The 17,712-nt window shown below is 50.9% G+C and overlaps 1 protein-coding gene across 5 annotated transcripts in view; it reads right to left on the bottom strand.

The window, feature by feature from the left end:
• RHBDD1 (rhomboid domain containing 1) overlaps positions 1-17,712 on the bottom strand; it is a 411,942-nt gene that overhangs the window by 347,447 nt on the left and 46,783 nt on the right. The window lies entirely within an intron of this gene.

Genomic DNA, 17,712 nt, shown 5'->3' with positions numbered 1-17,712 from the left:
GCTCTGATGTCGTCGGTGGCAGCGATGAGGGCGGTCTCGGTGCTGTGGTTGGCTCGGAAGCCAGACTGTGAGGGGTCGAGGGATCCATTAGTCTCGAGGAAGGCGGCCAGCTGCTTGTTGACGGTCTTCTCGATGACTTTGGCTGGAAACGGGAGGAGCGAGATGGGGCGGTAATTCTTGAGTACGGTGGGGTCCGCAGTGGGTTTCTTGAGTAGAGCACTGAGTTCTGCGTGCTTCCAGCTCTCGGGGAAGGTGGCGGTGTCGAAGGAGGTGTTGATAATGTCCCGCAGGTGGGGTGCGATGACAGCGTCTGCCTTGTTGAAGACGTGGTGAGGGCAGGGGTCGGTCGGAGATCCGGAGTGGACGGACTTCATCATGCGGACGGTGTATTCGGTGCTGATCGGAGTCCAGGCGCAGAGGGTGGTGGTGGGCGGTGTTGCTGTGGTCGTGGCGTGCGTCGGATGAATGCTGAAGCTGTTGTGTATGTCTGCGATCTTGTTGTGGAAGTAGGAGGCGAGGGAGTTGCAGAGGTCTTGCGATGGGGTGATGTCGTTGTTTCCTGCGCTGGGGTTGGAGAGCTCTTGCACGATGTTGAAGAGTTCTTTGCAGTTGTGTGCGTTGTTGTCCAGCCGGTCTTTGAATGCAGTTTTCTTGGCAGCGCGGATCAGTTGGTGGTGCTTCCGGGTGGCGAGCTTGAGGGTGGTCATCTTGTCCGGTGTTGGTTCCCTTCTCGAGCCTTTCTCGAGGGCTCGGCAGTTCTTCTTGGAGCTCTTGAGTTCGTCGGTGAACCATGGGGCCTTCTTGCTGCCAGGTCTGCTAGGCGGGGTCCTCAGAGGGGCGAGTTCGTCCGCGCAGTTGCTGATCCACTTCGTGAGGTTTTCGGCGGCCTGGCTGGGGTTTGCTGAGCTGGCAGGAGGGTGCTGGCTCAGGGAGGCGGCGAGCTGGTCGGCTGTGATCTTGTTCCAGCTTCTACGGGCAACCTGAGGCTGGTGGTGGTGGATCGCCGTTCTTTTGAAGGTGAAGTGGACACAGCTGTGGTCCATCCAGTGAAGTTCTGTGGCGTGGCTGAAGGCGATGTCTGTGCTGGATGAGAAGACGGCGTCGAGTGTGTGTCCGGCGAGGTGGGTGGGGGTGGACACCAGTTGCTTGAGACCAAGGTTGGCGAGGTTGTCGAGCAGGGTGCTGGTGTTGCGGTCGTTGTTGTTCTCCAGGTGGAAGTTGAGGTCCCCCAGGAGGATGTAGTCAGCGGAGGGGAGGGCATGCGGGCTGACGAAGTCGGCGATGTCCTCGCTGAATTGGGTGCGTGGTCCCGGGGGTCGGTAGATCAGGGTGCCTCTGAGGGTGGTCTTCGGGTCGGTGTGGATCTGGAAGTGCAGGTGTTCGGCGGTGGTTAGGGAGTTGTCGGTGCTGGTCGTGATACGGATGGTGTTCCTGTGGATGATGGCGATGCCTCCTCCCATCTGGTTGGCGGTGCGGTCCCTCCGGGTGATCTTGTAGCCCTCAGGGATGGCGATGGCGATGTCGGGCGCTGAAGAGGCGTTCATCCAGGTCTCCGTGAGGAAGGCAACGTCCGGGGCTGTGGTGTCGAGGAGGTTCCAGAGTTCGATGGCGTGTCTGTGGACGGAGCAGGTGTTGAGGAGGATGCACTTGAGGTGGTTGCTGCTGGTGATCGGCTTGCCAGGTGCTGGTGGCCGGCAGGTCCGGATGCAGGTGAACTTGCAGGTGAGGCAGCTGAAGGGTCCGTGGGTGCGTCTCGGGGTGCTTGGTGGCATCCCGGGGTTCGGCCGGTGTTGAGTGCGATGAGGGTGGCGGCGTCGTACGTCTGGCGGGTGGGCTGGGGTCCTCGGGGGCCAGGGGTACGGGCGCTGGCCGCGGGCCAGGCACGGACGGGCGCAGACGGGCTTACCTTTGGCGCACCTTCGGCGCACAATCGGCGCGCCCGCTGCGCGTGCACGCTGCGCGTTTGCACGGTCGCCATATATGGCGAAGTGCGCGGGGGGCGGAGCAGCTGGGAGGCGGGAGCGGGGAGGGTACAGAAGGAAAAAAGGGGCGGGGTCAGCGGTGGTGGCGGGAAGCGGGGAGGGAAGGTACACGGACCGCAGACAAAAAGCAGGCAATACAGAAGAAAAATGCACAATTCACAACAAATACAACAGGTCTAACCAACGAAGGCACCAGGGGGAGAAGCGGCGAGCACGGACCACGCCGCTCGAAGGAGGGGGCGTGGTCATGCGGCAGCCGGGCAGCGAGGCAGTATAGGCAGGGAGGCACACGCGGCAGCTGGTGGCCGTGCGGCGCGGGGGTGTCCTACAACTAGGTCACACTCACCTGCGTCGCACGGTCGCCATATATGGACAAGTGCGCGGGGGGGGCGGAGCGGCTGGGAGGCGGGAGCGGGGAGGATACAGAAGGAAAAAAGGGGCGGGGTCAGCGGTGGTGGCGGGAAGCGGGGAGCGGGGAGGGAAGGTACACGGACCGCAGACAAAAAGCAGGCAATACAGAAGAAAAATGCACAATTCACAACAAATACAACAGGTCTAACCAACGAAGGCACCAGGGGGAGAAGCGGCGAGCACGGACCACGCCGCTCGAAGGAGGGGGCGTGGTCACGCGGCAGCCGGGCAGCGAGGCAGTATAGGCAGGGAGGCACACGCGGCAGCTGGTGGCCGTGCGGCGCGGGGGTGTCCTACAACTAGGTAAATCCCAGGGATAGAGGAAGTTTCATGTAGGATGCTTATATGTAATAGTTGTCTTCCAGTGAAAGAGTGATTTCCATGTATACTGCCTAGATGTAACCGCCTGATTCACAGCAGCAGAGTACATTTCAAAGATAGCACCTAAATGTAAAATATTGATAATATGCGACAGTATAAGAGTCAGAAAGAATAGCCGTTAGAGAAACCAACTGCCAGAAGAACACTGTGTAGACCAAATGATTTTCTAAATTGTGTAATATGCCAATGTTGTTCGGAGCGCTCCCTGTGGGGATTTAACCTAGCGCTCCTGAGTCAAGGCAGGATGGGAATCTCTGTGGGCGTTTAAGTAGCTGCTGTACAAAAAGTCAAGAAGGGAATGGTACTGTCAATTTAAATGCATTGTAATGTTTACCCTGTTATGTGAATCTGAGTAACCACGGTTAAGAAGGAAAGATAAAGACTTCAGGTAAACTTTATAATTTTCCGGTGTAGTGTCATTTTTAAGTGGTGTGGCGTTACGGTGTGAGTTGGGTGTGATGCAAACACAATGTGCCATAGTGGGATGAAAGCTTTTTGACCTGAGCCAAGCTACCTCAAGGACGTTAGATCCAACAAGTTGGTGTTCAGCGGTTGGATCCTGGGTCTGTGTTTGCATCCACTCATTAGCAGTTTAGAGCACGCCACTCCCTACACCTGATTGTTTTTTATTGGAGTTTTCTCCAGGTTGTCTCCCTGATTGGAATTTTTCGAAAATTGTCCTTTCCTGTGGTGTACTTCCTTTTAAAGGAAGGTTCCCCTATTGCGAAGTTCTTTTCTGCAGTGTTGAGTCCCACCTGGTAGGATGGAGTTTGAGTTGGGTAGGCTGGAAGAGTATACTGTAACTCAACTAAAGGAATTCTGCCAGGAGAGGGAGGTATTTTTCAAGCAGGGGGCGAAGAAAATAGAACTCCAAACTAGCTTGAGAGCCTGGGTTATGGCCCACCCTAGCGGGAAACGGGAGGAGGAGGGACCAGGACCAGACAATACGGAAGGGACCGAATTACTTTTTCCTCCTGAGGGCGGCAACATGGACGTAGGACCTAGTGCCCCTTCAAGAGCGGGTAGTAGCGCTTCGGGGGGGAGCCTGTCTTCAGCTGACTTAGTTGACAGGAGGGAGGAGAGGCAGTTCAAAATGGATTTAGCCCGCCTGGAAAAAGAAAGGGAGGAGCGGAGGTTCCTCCATGAGCTCCATCTGAAGGAATTGGAACTCAAGGCCCTACAACTTGGAACCCCCAGCAGTCCCAATGGTGGCAGCGTACATAGAGAGATCACCAGGGAGCCCAGACCCTATCTGCCAAAAGATGTAGTCGCCAGCTATGGTGTCGGGGATGACATTGCTAAATGGTTGGCTGCCTATGAGGTCTCCTTACGAGCTCATGGGATCCCCGAAGCTCAGTGGGGGGGTGGTCTATATAGGTATATGCCTCCGATGGGGAGGGATGCCCTGTTAGCTCTGGAGCAGCGAGAACAGACCGATTACCCCACCATGAAGGTCGCCCTAATTAGAAAGTTTGGGCTGACCCCTGAGAAATACAGGCAGAGATTTTGGGGTAGTCAAAAGCTAGCCACCCAAAATTGGGTGGACTTCCTGGACTACGCCAAGAAGGCCTTGGAGGGCTGGGTACAGGGCAGTGAGGTGAAGGACTACGAGGGGTTATATAACCTGATTCTAAGGGAGCACCTCCTCGAGAAAAGTTTTCCGGAGCTGCGTCAACACCTGGTGGACAGCAAGCTAACTAATCCTAGGAAGCTTGCAGAGGAGGCGGATATCTGGGAAAGTACCCGGGTATCCTTAAAAGGGACTGGAGGGAATTTCCAAGGGGCTGGTCAGGGTGCCCCCCAGAAGAAAGAGGGGGGAGACAAAAAGAAGGAGTTCTCTAAAGGCCCCCAAAAGAGTTCGCAAGGGAAGGGATTAGGATTCCCTCCTAAGGTTGGCCCCCACAAACCCCCTTATCCTGACCGAGGTCAGCAGCCTAGGGTTGTCCGTTGTTATGAGTGTGGTGAGATTGGGCACTACTAGGGGGATGCCAAGTGTCCCAAGAGACCACACCCTCCCATTGGAGGAAAGACCCCTGGGGTGGCGAGCGTAGTGCTTGGGGAGGAGTTGCCCCTAGATAAGGGAGGTGAGTGGGCAGGGCTAACCTTAGTGTCCCTAGGGGATTGCGAGATGGTTCCTAAGACCCATGTGCCCTCAAATACTACTAAGTACAGGCAATGGGTCACTATCAATGCCCAGAGGGTGGAGGCTCTGACGGACACAGGAGCCAGCATGACTATGGTAAGGAGTCAGCTGGTGTCCCCAGAGCAGGTGATTCCCAACGTAGTCCACCCAGTTGTGATGGTTGACAACCGAGAGGGTCACTATCCGGTGGCCCAGATTCCCTTTGAGTGGGGAGGGGTTGCGGGTCCTCTACGGGTTGCGGGTAAGCCCTGCCATGACGGTCGACTGTCTGTTGGGAAATGACCTTGAACATACGGCATGGAAGGAGGTCGAGTTCAAGGCTCACATGGAGATGTTAGGGACGCCCGAGTGGACTTGTGCCAATACACAGTCCGTGACTGCCCGAGGGGGGAGTTCACAGAGGTTGGAGCCTGGAACAAGGGCCCAACCAGCTGCCAAAAAGGGTAGACGGGGCCGAGGGAAACCTACCCCGGCATCTGCACCTCAGAAGGTGGAGGGGGCAACAGAAGTGGTCCCGGAGTCCACCGAGGGGGATGTGACTTCCCTGGAGAGCTTACCTACCCCTGCAGAATGGCAGGTGGAGGGAGGACCCACTAGGGAGGAGTTTTGTTGGGCCCAAAAGGAGTGTCCTACCCTTGAGGGTTTACGGCGGCAGGCCGAAGCCCAGGCAGCGGGTAACGATTCGGGGAACTTCCACATATACTGGGAAGATGGTCTCCTTTATAGCGAACCCAAGGCTCCGGTGCATGGATCATCCCGGGCCTTGGTAGTTCCCCAGCGTTACAGAGCCTTCTTTTTGGGATTGGCTCACGAAATACCCTTGGCAGGACACTTGGGACAAGACAAGACCTTTGCTCGACTTGTCCCTCATTTCTACTGGCCTCAGATGAGGATTACGTCCGACACTTTTTGTAGGACGTGTGTAACCTGCCAAGCTAGTGGGAAAACAGGGGTGAAGCTGAAGGCTCCCCTGGAACCACTGCCTGTCGTTGGCACCCCCTTTGAAAGGGTGGGCATCGAAATTGTTGGGCCATTGGATCCACCAACGTCTGCCGGTCACAGGTTTATCCTGGTTCTGGTGGATCATGCCACCCGGTACCCAGAGGCTATCCCTCTGAGGACCATTACTGCACCTGCGGTGGCGCGGGCTCTTATGGGAAATTTCACCCGGATGGGGTTCCCCAAGGAAGTTGTGTCGGACAGAGGTACCAACTTCATGTCGGCATATATGCGGGCTATGTGGAAAGAGTGTGGGGTCACTTACCGGTTCTCCACCCCTTATCACCCCCAGACCAATGGTCTGGTGGAAAGGTTTAACAAAACCTTAAAGGGCATGATCAGGAGTCTGCCCGAGAGCCTGCGGAGGAAATGGGACGTCCTCCTTCCTCGTTTGCTGTTTTCTTACAGGGAGGTACCACAGAAGGGAGTGGGCTTCAGCCCCTTCGAGCTGTTGTACGGACACCCTGTGCGTGGACCCCTCAGCCTGGTGAAGGATGGATGGGAAAAGTCTCCCAGAAAACTTCCCCCGGATGTGGTGAGCTACATGCTGGCCTTTCGTAGCCAAATTGCAAGGTTGTGGAAGCAAGCTTCTGAAAACCTAGAAGCCAGCCAGAGGGTCATGAAGGAATGGTATGACCGAAATGCTCACCCGGTGGAGCTGGAGCCTGGCCAGAAGGTGTGGGTGATGGAACCTGGAGAGCTTAGCGCCCTCCAGGATCGCTGGTCAGGCCCCATTGAGGTGATTGAGAAGAAGGGCAAGGTCACCTATGTGGTGGATCTTAAGACCCCCAGGCAGCCCCATCGGGTGCTCCATGTCAACCGCCTCAAGCCTCACCAAGAGAGACCCGAGGTCACTTTGATGATGGTGACTGATGAGTCAGAGGAAGAGGAAAGTGAACCTCTTCCTGATCTTTTCGCGTCCCAAGAGAAGGATGGGTCGGTGGAGGGAGTGATCCTCTCACCATCCCTAACTCCCGAACAGCGGAGAGACTGCCGCCAAGTTTTGGAGCAGTTTGCTTCCCTGTTCTCACTTATCCCGGGAAGGACTCATCTGTGTACCCATGATGTGGACACAGGGGACAGACCACCTGTGAAGTCCAAGTCCTACCGTTTATCGGATAAGGTGAAGGCCAGCATCCAGCATCCATGGAGAAGTCACCAAGATGCTAGAGCTGGGAGTGATCGAACCTTCAAGCAGTCCCTGGTCCAGTCCGGTGGTACTGGTACCCAAAGCTGCCCCGCCGGGCACTACCCCAGAACTCCGGTTCTGTGTGGATTACAGGGGACTGAACTCTGTGACAAAGACCGATGCTCATCCTATCCCGAGGGCGGATGAGCTCATTGACCGGTTGGGAGCTGCCCAATATCTGAGTACCTTTGACCTTACATCCGGGTACTGGCAGATCTCCCTGACAGAAGCAGCAAGGGAAAGGTCAGCCTTCTCCACACCTGAGGGTCACTACCAGTTCTGTGTGATGCCCTTTGGGCTCAAGAACGCCACTGCCACTTTTCAGCGGCTGGTGAACCAGGTCCTCTCCGAGATGGAGGCCTTTTCGGTTGCGTACCTGGATGACATCGCTGTCTTCAGCAGCAGCTGGGAGGACCATTTGTGTCACCTTCAGGCTGTCCTTCAGGCTTTGTTTTTTTGTTTTAGCATTTCTTAAAGCGCGAACAAATGCCCGCAGGCGTCTCGGCGCTGTACTATTGTGAACTCTCCTATGCTTGGCTTCTGGCTCTTAGAGGTTAAACAACCATGTTTTCAGCTTCTTTCTGAATGACAGGAGATTTGGGCTGGATCTGATGGATTGAGGAAGTGTGTTCCATAGTTTTGGGGCGGCAACCAGGAAACGTCTGTCTCCCCAGTTGACTAGTCTAGTCCGGGGTACCACCAGATCGTTCAGCTTGGCTGAACGGAGTGGTCGAGGAGGAATATAAGGAATAAGGTGGTCTCTCAGGAATTGAGGGGCTTGTGGGTGTAGCGATTTATAAACAATACACAATGTTTTGAATTTGATTCTATTCCTGATAAGGAGCCAATGAAAGCTTCTCAAGGTATCAGTTATAGGTTTAAATTTGGGGATATCCGAGAGAAGTCTGGCTGCTGCGTTCTGTACTGACTGCATTTTCTTGATGACCCTGATTTGGGCATTGGCAAACAGGCCATTGCAGTAATCTAATGCAGACAGGACTAGGGCACTAACTAGTGTCTTGCCTACACTTTTGGGGAGAAATGGGAGGATCTTTTTTACCAGGCGTAATTTGTAAAACGCTGTGGAGGCCGTCTGGTTGGCATGAGCCATAAAGTTCAAGTTGTCGTCAAAAATGACGCCTAAGTTTCTCACCTTCGTGGTTGGTTTGGGCAAGGCTCCAAAGGATGACGGCCACCATACGGAGGACCAGTTAGGGCTAAGATGACCAAAGGTTACCACCTCGGTTTTATCGGAGTTCAGTTTTAAACAGTTTGCTGACATCCACTGTCCGATGGCCAGCATGCCTGCTTTAAAACTCTCCGCTACTGTTTCCCCATCATCTCTGATGGCCAGAATCAACTGGGTGTCATCCGCATATGAGGTAAGGTTCATCCCATGCGCTTTGATTGTTTTAGCGAGGTCCGACACATAGATGTTAAATAGTGTCGGACTAAGGGATGAACCTTGAGGTACCCCACATGGCAAGGACAACTCTGCTGACTCGAATTGTCCTAGGGTGACTGCCTGGGATCTATCCGTCAGGAAAGATGCCAGTAGTTTCTTAGCTAGGCCTTGCACGCCTATCTTTTCAACACGGTCGACCAGGATCTTGTGGTCGACCGTGTCGAAGGCGGCCGATACATCTAGAAGCACCAACAGTGCTGAGCCTCCTTGATCTCGGATTAATCGGATGTCATCCGCCGCTTTGATAAGCGCCGTTTCTGTTCCATGAAACTTGCGGAATCCAAATTGGGTTTCATCGAGCAGATGGTATTGCTCGATAAATTCCGCAAGTTGAGTATTCATGGCTTTTTCTGCTATTTTGGCTAGAAACGGGAGGTTAGCTATAGGCCTGTAGTTTTTTAACTCCATTTTATCTAGGCCAGATTTTTTCAGAAGTGGCTTCAGTAAGGTCTTTTTTAAAGGGGTAGGGAAGATTCCTGTGCGGAACACTAGATTGCAAATTTGGGTTATAACTGGAACCACTGTGTCCATTAATGGGTGGAGAGTTTTCAAGGGACAAGGATCCAATGCTGAGCCGTACTTAATGGATTTGATGATGTCCTGGATTTGGTTTTCTGTGATTTCCGCAAACTGTGGAAAGATGTTGTCAGTATGTGGCGTTATTATATCATCGGTGCTTTGATTATCAGCGGAGTTAAATGCTGAGAAGATATCATTCACTTTAGTGAAAAAGAAGGATGCTAATGAGTCACAGAAACTTTGTGAACAAGGGGGATTCAAGTCAGGAACACCTCCTGCAAGCTGTTTGGTTATGTTATAGAGCTTTTTATTAGAGTTTTTTGCACTTTCAATTAGCTCGCTGTAGTACTTTTTTTTGGCCTCTATAATCAAGAGTTTGTACTGAATTTGAAGCTCCTTATACATATGTTTGCTTTCATCGTCATAGTTTTTCCTCCAGTGTCTTTCTTTGTTTCTACATAGCTGTTTATGTTTTCTGAGTTCTTCTGTATACCAGGGTGCTGAAGGGGAACTTCTATTCCTGGACATTCGTTTAACTGGTACTAATTTGTTAGTAGCCTGGTCCAGCCAAGCTTGGTATTGCTTTGTAGCTATTTCTGGATCAGTAGACAAGGTAGGCTTAGAGTTGTCTAGTTCTACCTTAAGGTTGGGAATATTGATATCTTTCCATACCTTAAAAGGTTCCTGTCTGGGGGTAGGTGTTTTAACAGTGGAGGTTTCACTAATTTTTATAGTACCTAGTACCAAGTAATGGTCAGTCCAAGTCATTGGGAGGACGTCAGTAATTAGCAGATTATCTAAATTAGTAAATATTCCATCTAATGTATGCCCTGCATTGTGGGTAGGTCCCGTCACCAGCTATGATAGGCCGAAGACCTCCATTTCCGACTGTAGGGATATGGTGTCTTTATCTCTATTACAGTCCAGATGGAAATTAAAGTCTCCTAGCAGTGTTATAGACTTCTCGGTTGCCAACCGAATTTCTGGCCGTCCATATAATAGTATGCCTCTGAAGTTATAAGAAGGAGACAGGTAGATATCAAACTGGAACGCCTCACATGCTGTGGTGGGTATTGCCGTGATGCGGATTTTGAGAGTGTCCCGGGCAATTATAGCTATCCCACCTCCTCTTTTGCCTGTTCTGTCCAGCCAATAGGCGTTAAATCCCTTTGGGACGGCTATCACAAGATCTGGATCCGATGTTTTATCCATCCAGGTCTCTGTCAGGAACATTATATCAATGTTCCTGTCTAGAAGTAAATCGGCAATTTCTTGCCTGTGTTTAGCCAAAGAGCGAACGTTAATGAGGGCAGTTATAAATTTTTGTGTTGCCTGATTTTGATTGTCGCTTCCCACCGGTTTGTTTAAAAGGGGGATGGCCGCCTGACAGTGCTCACATTTTAAAATTGTAGTGGAAGATATGGAGTCCGGACTGTATCTGGTACATCCTTCCATAAGTTGTGGACTTAGATCAGTTAGTGAGGAGTGAGTGTAGGGTAGGAGGCGGGTGAATTCGGTAGAGCCAGGGGTGGTGGCCCTAGGCCCGTGTCCGGCGCGGACGGGCGCAGACGGGCTTGCCTTCGGGGCGCCGCCGGCGCGCCCGCTGCGCCCGCTGCTGCGCGGACGGAATGACCCCATTTTTAGGTCTCGGCTGCGAAGGCTGCGCTTGCGCAGTCTCGCTCCGAGATTTAATGACTTTGAGTGACTTTGAGAAGAGGGGCTTGCACCCGCCCCTCTTCTCTCCTGTTCTCCATTGGCTGGCCTCTTAAATGCTGGCCAGCCACTGGAAAAGAGGTCCAGTCAGTCCGTTGAAGCCCTGTCCTTTTCGGATCGGGGGGCGTGTTTTTTCGTTGCTTTTCGCAGGGCGTGTTTTTCTCTCCTCCAGCCAATGGCAAGAGGAGAGAAAAAGAAACACGCCCCCGAATCCGAAACCGAGGCTGCGTTTCTCCGAGGCAGTTCTTCTCTGCCTCGGAGAAAGGCGGTGGTGTCCCGGCGTTGCTCCCTCACCTGATCTCCTTGTTTTGCTATCGGGATCCGCACCGTGCTTTGGACGGGATGTCCTCTCCAGGTTCTGCTGTCTTGCGCTTCCCCTCCACGCTCCATCCTCGCTCGCGCAGCCCCTCCCCTTCGGCGCAAACATGGCACCCACGCAGCGCGAGGCAGGATGCGTCCATTGTGTGATCCGACTTGTTTACCTAAGCCTCCTGCCTCATTATCAATGTCGTGCGTTGTTGTGCTCACTTTGTGAGGTTCTACAATGTTTTGAAATTGTTCTGCTAGACTGCTAGCTTAATTGGAAACCGTCCCTTTCAGAATCACCCCTGTTTTGTGTGGGCCCCTCATAGAAGCCGCTCCCCTGTTTATCACAAAGACCTCGAGGTGGAGGTACGACAAGACAAGCGAGGAGCCCGAGGCGTCGCACCTCGGAGAGCCCTCGGGGGCTGTCCAACCCTAGAGACAGTCGGGAAACGTGCAGCATATGGCGCCAGGGGTTGTCCTCCCCCTGAAAAGTATTTGAAAAAAATACGCAACATTTGGTACAATCTGTTGCGTGCCGAGAGCGAAATACAAGGCGCCATCTCTGCATCCTGATACATCCGAATGATGCCAAGTTCCACAGACGCCTTTTGCACCAGGTTAACAAGGGCAAGAGTCGGAATGGGATGTGAATGAGGTAGCGTGGGTACATCGCATGCTCAACAGAGGAGGCGTGTTGCAGTCCTGATGGCACGGTAACACGCTGCAGCGCGAGCTCTAACAGGGAAGGGTGCTCGTTTAATTGACAAGCCTTGTACGTGGAAAAGTGAGGTAAAAGATTCATTCAGACGTCCCATGTAGGAGCTTTCTAACCCTGAATTTAACAAGCATAAAAAATACAGAATTCATCCCACATGTAGAACGACCTACTACTCTGAGCTGAGCGTTCAACGACAATGCTGGGACTGAAAAGGTGCATTTATACCTCAACTGTAAAGTAGTATATTGGTTAACAAAAAAAGGGCCCAGGTTCAAATGTTGACCCTTGAGTATACTACGCTACATGAGTTAGTGAGTTGCAGATTCATGAAAAGCCAATGGAAGCCCGGTGGAGTGACTTTACACAGCCTTCATTTAACAACCAATGGCATGACAGGAAGGACCTTTGAGGTAGATGATACCATAGGAGACGATTTATGTGCCATAAGTCCTTAATGCCATTACAGAAAAGTGGCGTTACTGACGTTAAAAAACCCTGCAGTTGGTGCAAGAATAATAAAAGAATTTGAACAAAGCAGTTATACAGCAGGCAAGTAAGTCTGTTTGAGTTGCCTCACATATACCAGTTTTGGTGATGCAATGATATGCCGGCATGCAGCTCTGATATTCCAGTGGAGCAGCCATTATACAGCTAGATACAATATCAAATGTCCAATTACAGCTAAAATATCCAGCCACAATTATTATGCGCCCTTCCAACCCAAATAGCCATGCACACAGGGCACATATCCTGAACAAGCATTTACAATGCAACGGTCTCGGCATTGTTAAAGTTAGAGCTATTGGCATTGCTCATGACAATGCCGTTTCTTTAAATGTTTTAAAAACAAACACATAAACAAAAATAATGTCATGAGCAATGCCAATAGCTCTAACTTTACCAATGCCGAGACCATTGCATTGTAAATGCTTGTTTTATACTCTGCCGAGGAGGGCGGGAGGCGTCCTGCCACTGGACCGCCAACCCTTTCTCCCTCCAAGATGGCGCCTTTACCCCGCGTCGTCAGCCCCTAATCGGCCACGCCGGGAAGGAAAGGTGAGAGGAGCGCGCCTCGGTGCAAAGCAAATCTTGCACTCGAGAAGCGCAGCTATGCAGTGGTATTTAAAAGCGCAACAATTAAAATGTTTACAAGGTTTTAAAAGTTAGCACAATTACACCGCAAAGGGATAGAGAGTAGAGCCCCCGGCTTCCGCCTCAGGGGAGAGTAAACAAGTACACAGAACGATGGGCACTACTGTTTAAATATCCGGGAGGGCGGGCGGCGTCCTGCCACTGGACCGCCAACCCTTTCTCCCACCAAGATGGCGCCTTTACCCCGCGTCGTCAGCCCCTAATCGGCCACACCGGGAAGGAAAGGTGAGAGGAGCGCGCCTCGGTGCAAAGCAAATCTTGCACTCGAGAAGCGCAGTTATGCAGTGGTATTTAGAAGCGCAACAATTAAAATATTTACAAGGTTTTAAAAGTTAGCACAATTACACCGCAAAGGGATAGAGAGTAGAGCCCCCGGCTTCCGCCTCAGGGGAGAGAGCTTTGCAGCAGGCGGGTCTGACGATCAAGGCCAGTAAGTGCCAGATCGGGCAGGGGTCGGTAGTGTACCTCGGTCATTTGGTGGGTCAGGGCAAGGTGCGAACCCTCCAGGCCAAGATTGAAACCATCATGGCCTGGGAACCCCCCAAGACTCAGACGGAGGTCCGAGCCTTTCTGGGCCTCACTGGCTACTACTGACGCTTCGTCAAGGGATACGGTACTATCGTGGCTCCCTTGACTGAGCTCACTTCTAACAAGCATTTACAATGCAATGGTCTCGGCATTGGTAAAGTTAGAGCTATTGGCATTGCTCATGACATTATTTTTGTTTATGTTTTTTGTTTTTAAAACATTTAAAGAAACGGCATTGTTATTTACAATGTCAATAGCTTAAGCACTCTCAAATGCGAGACCTATTGCATTTGCACCCACACACAGAGCCACCTACACACACACTGATTAAGCTATTGACATTGTAAATAACAATGCCGTTTCTTTACATGTTTTAAAAACAAAAACATAAACAAAAAGAATGTCATGAGCAATGCCAATAGCTCTAACTTTAACAATGCCGAGACCGTTGCATTGTAAGTGCTTGTTAATTACTAGCAGGTCTGAGACCTGGACAGAGTGGCCCACTTATAGCCCGAGCCTTAATTTATAGTGGTGGTCGATGTTTTGGATTCGACTATGTGTAGTTAGAATCTTTTGTCCAGAAAAAAAGAGCAAAATGATTGTTGTGCTACATTGTTGTCGTTGGCAAAATCTTTGTGCAATAAGTAAAACAGGCCAGCACAATCCATTGTATGGACGTCACCATGCAGACAAACTTTTCAACACCGTGTTGTCCCAGGGTAAAATAGCCCAAAAGGATGTAATGATACTTTGTATACGAGCAACAAAATACATGTTTTACTGAGTTTCAGAAATTTTGTAAGCCGTTGAGACCTCGCAGTGCAGAAGTATAAAGTGCGCACGCATCAAAAATGGCGCGGCCAGTGTTTTGGCTGCATTTGTACTTCCGCCTCGGTAATCGCTGTGACGGCGGACCCCTTCCGCCGCCCTCCTGTATGGATGTCTGACATACACAGGGTTCCCACACCTCTGCTGCTGGCGTTTGTAGCCTGGCTGCTCTTCGCCACCCGCCCTCCCTCGATTTAACACACTCGCTAACAAACCCCTGCCCTGCATTAACCTATTTTTTTTGTGGCGCGTTCAAGGAAAACTGATGGCTGTTGCTTGTTGGCACCGCTAACCCCGCTAACAGCCAATCAGATTTTAAACAAGCAGAAAATGTCTGAGGCGGCGGAATAATCGCCCTGACACGCTGAGCTTGGAAGCGGGGCAGCTGGACAGACAGACAGACCGGCCAGAAGTCCTTCCAGAGTGGGGGGTGAGCTGGGTAGGCCCCTACGCCTCCGTTCCCCCCTCCGCCTCCATTCATGAGCTGACCCACAAAGGAACTGTGTAGGCCCCGAAACTAGGCCTAATCCATGTGACAGGGGGAGGCGGGGCCGTCCTCGGGGGTGTTTCAGCAGTGAAAAGCGCCCTGGGAAAATGGTCTGGGGCTCCTGCTGTCCCTTCTCCTGTGCCCTGCCTAGCCTAGTTTACTGTCATTAGCGGTGCAATTTAATGGCCATTACTCTGCCAAAGCCGTTCAGAGGTAGATAATGTGCGTTGCAGAATGCTCATTTGGAGTTGCAACAATCTCGTTTAGGGTCGTTTGTTGCAGGGTTGCATCTATACCACGCTTCCAACAATGCGGGACACCAATCTGGAGAACTGGTTGTACAACAAAACAAGAAACACGACAGAATCAGAGAGAGACAACTGCCTTTCTCCGAGGCGAAGCAGAAATGCCTCGGAGAAACGCAGCGGCGTTTTCCGATTCGGGGGCGTGTTTGCGGCTTCGAGGGCGTGTTCCTGCGGTTCTAAAAAGGGCGTGGCTAAAAAGTGGAAAGAACAGCACGGAACACGCCCCTGAATCTAAAAAAGACGGAGCCTATTTGGAGGAACGGCTCTCTCCTCCAATGGCTGGCCTCCGTTTAGGAAGCCAGCCAATGGAGGAGAGCCAAAAAGAGAGGCGGGCTAAATAGCCACTCTAAGAAACACAAGATCTCCGGACTTCCGGTTCTGCCTTCGGCAGACCGAACGGTCCTTCGACCTAATAATTGAGTAGAGAATCTGTAAAAACCCAATGTAAATCATGAACAACTAGAGAAACCGCAGTAGTGACTGCTAGCACTACTAGGACACACCATACTTTAAGTGTGCACCTGTAGAAAGAACAACAGTAAAATAAATCAATGACGTTTATGCAGCCCAAAGGCTCTCTCCTGAGACTTCGGAAGTACTTAGCGGGCGCTTCATTGGCAACCTCCAATAATTAACACAGGGCATGCTAAATCATTCATAACCTGCTGCTACAATGAGTTGCAGGGAGAGAATTTCTGCAGAAACAACCCTAGAGAGGTAGTAACAAAACAAATGCAAGCGGGTTAGTTTTGTTTGGCAAATGCATGCACTTTTCTGAACTCTCCAAAACCGAAAGTAGACCACGGGTACTTCTGGGCAAGATCTAAAGAGCACACAGGCAAGAACTGTATAGTGTATGTGAAATAAACGAGTCCCCACTAGGTGTTATATCCTCTGCAGGTCAGAAACAACTGGTGAAGCGATAAGATATGAAGAAAGACTTCAAGTTGCGAAACATACTTTAGTGCAATCCCGGTGTTTATCGCGCTTCTGCACATTTAATAAAACATGTCCAAGATATTCAACATAGTGCTTGTGTATGAGAGATTAAAATGAGAATAGGCGATACTCGATCAATGTTTCTAGGAAAGCATTACATACATGGTTAAGGCACCTACGTTGATTTTGTATAACGATGTCAATGATTTCAAAGTATTTCTATAGGTGTGCAGTGTTTTATTAAATAAGCACAAAAAAGAAGCGTTAGAAAAACTATGAAGTATGATGCACCAATATTGACCATCAGGCCTGGAATCCCTGCCTCACTTCGTAAAACACTAAAACTTCAGCACGAAAAGCTTCAAATATGAGTCGGTAACCCAATGTCACACGCCACGATGGCACCCTAACATAACAAAACAATTCAAAACAAAGTCCGAAAACAAAACACTGTACAACTCAAAACAGACACCTGACGTTTTTCTAAGCTAGAACAGTGAATACAACTATGTAAATGTTAGTTAGATGAAACCGGACCCCCCCCCCCCAGTTTGAGGGTGTAATTTATGTAGAGATGTGTAAAATAAGTTGAAAGAATCTCAAGTCGTAATCAAAAATGAAACTGACGTCTGTGATTAAGGAAGCCTAACGGGTAATTGTGGAAGTGAAGGATCGTATGTTTAAAGGCGCTCAGGGTGTGTGCAATATCGGGATCTGCGCTGGTAGTCCAGACAATGCAGCCAGTCTTCCAGGAGGGAAACCTTCTGAATGCATGCTTGCACGCTGGAACGAGAGACTGCCAGTGATTAAAGAAATCATCAGGAGCATTACCTGTAATCTTGAATTTAAGCATCACAACAGAAGAGAAGAAAACTGAGACTAGTCTTTCCTAATGTTCTATTTTTGTTGAAGTACTGAAAATGATTTCTATGGAAAGGGTATGCAAGCTTTCAGTTGCAGGGCCACTGTAGATTGGCTAGACAATGGCCTGGGTTCAAAAAGACATGGCTTTCACGTACTGTTGTCAAACTGCTGCACAGTTAAAGTCAAGTCCCCACGATCCATCAAAGGACCCTTCACCAACCCACACTGTCACTTACTTCTCTTGCGACACAACCTACAAGAGATTCCACCACTCCAGCCCACATGGCCCAAAACACCCGGCAAAACGGTCTTAAAGAGACAGCTATCTAGGCGAGTCCTGGAAAAAAAAAACGCTAAAGGGTAAGCCAAGAGCGTGAATTTGAACCAGCATTCAACGCCAGCGAATATCAAAAGAAAGCAAAGTAGTTGACTAGCACATGGCAATGAACAAAATAGCTCACTGTAGGCTGTGTTTTCTATATATGCATCTACTTCTCCCAGTAGGTTTCCATGTAACCCTCTATTGGCCCTGCAAAGCCTGGGGTCCAGGGAAGGAGGTCTGGCATAGCTAACAGTGGCAGCACTCACAGTCTCGTGATCCCAGCGAACGTTACAACTCTTCTCGTCAGGAGCCAGGTTACGGTCCCTGCCCATCAACTCGTCGAGTAGCTGAGCGGCTGACAACATTATTCAGCCCGCGTACTCCAGCTCAAGCTGTTCGTGTACCTGAAGCCTCTGTGACTGAAACACAAGAAAATGGTGGCACGAGTGACGTCGACG

This window comes from Triturus cristatus, chromosome 11 (assembly GCF_964204655.1).
Source record: "Triturus cristatus chromosome 11, aTriCri1.1, whole genome shotgun sequence".
In the NCBI taxonomy this organism is placed as follows: domain Eukaryota; kingdom Metazoa; phylum Chordata; class Amphibia; order Caudata; family Salamandridae; genus Triturus; species Triturus cristatus.
This window is presented reverse-complemented; position numbering and strand designations above follow the sequence as displayed.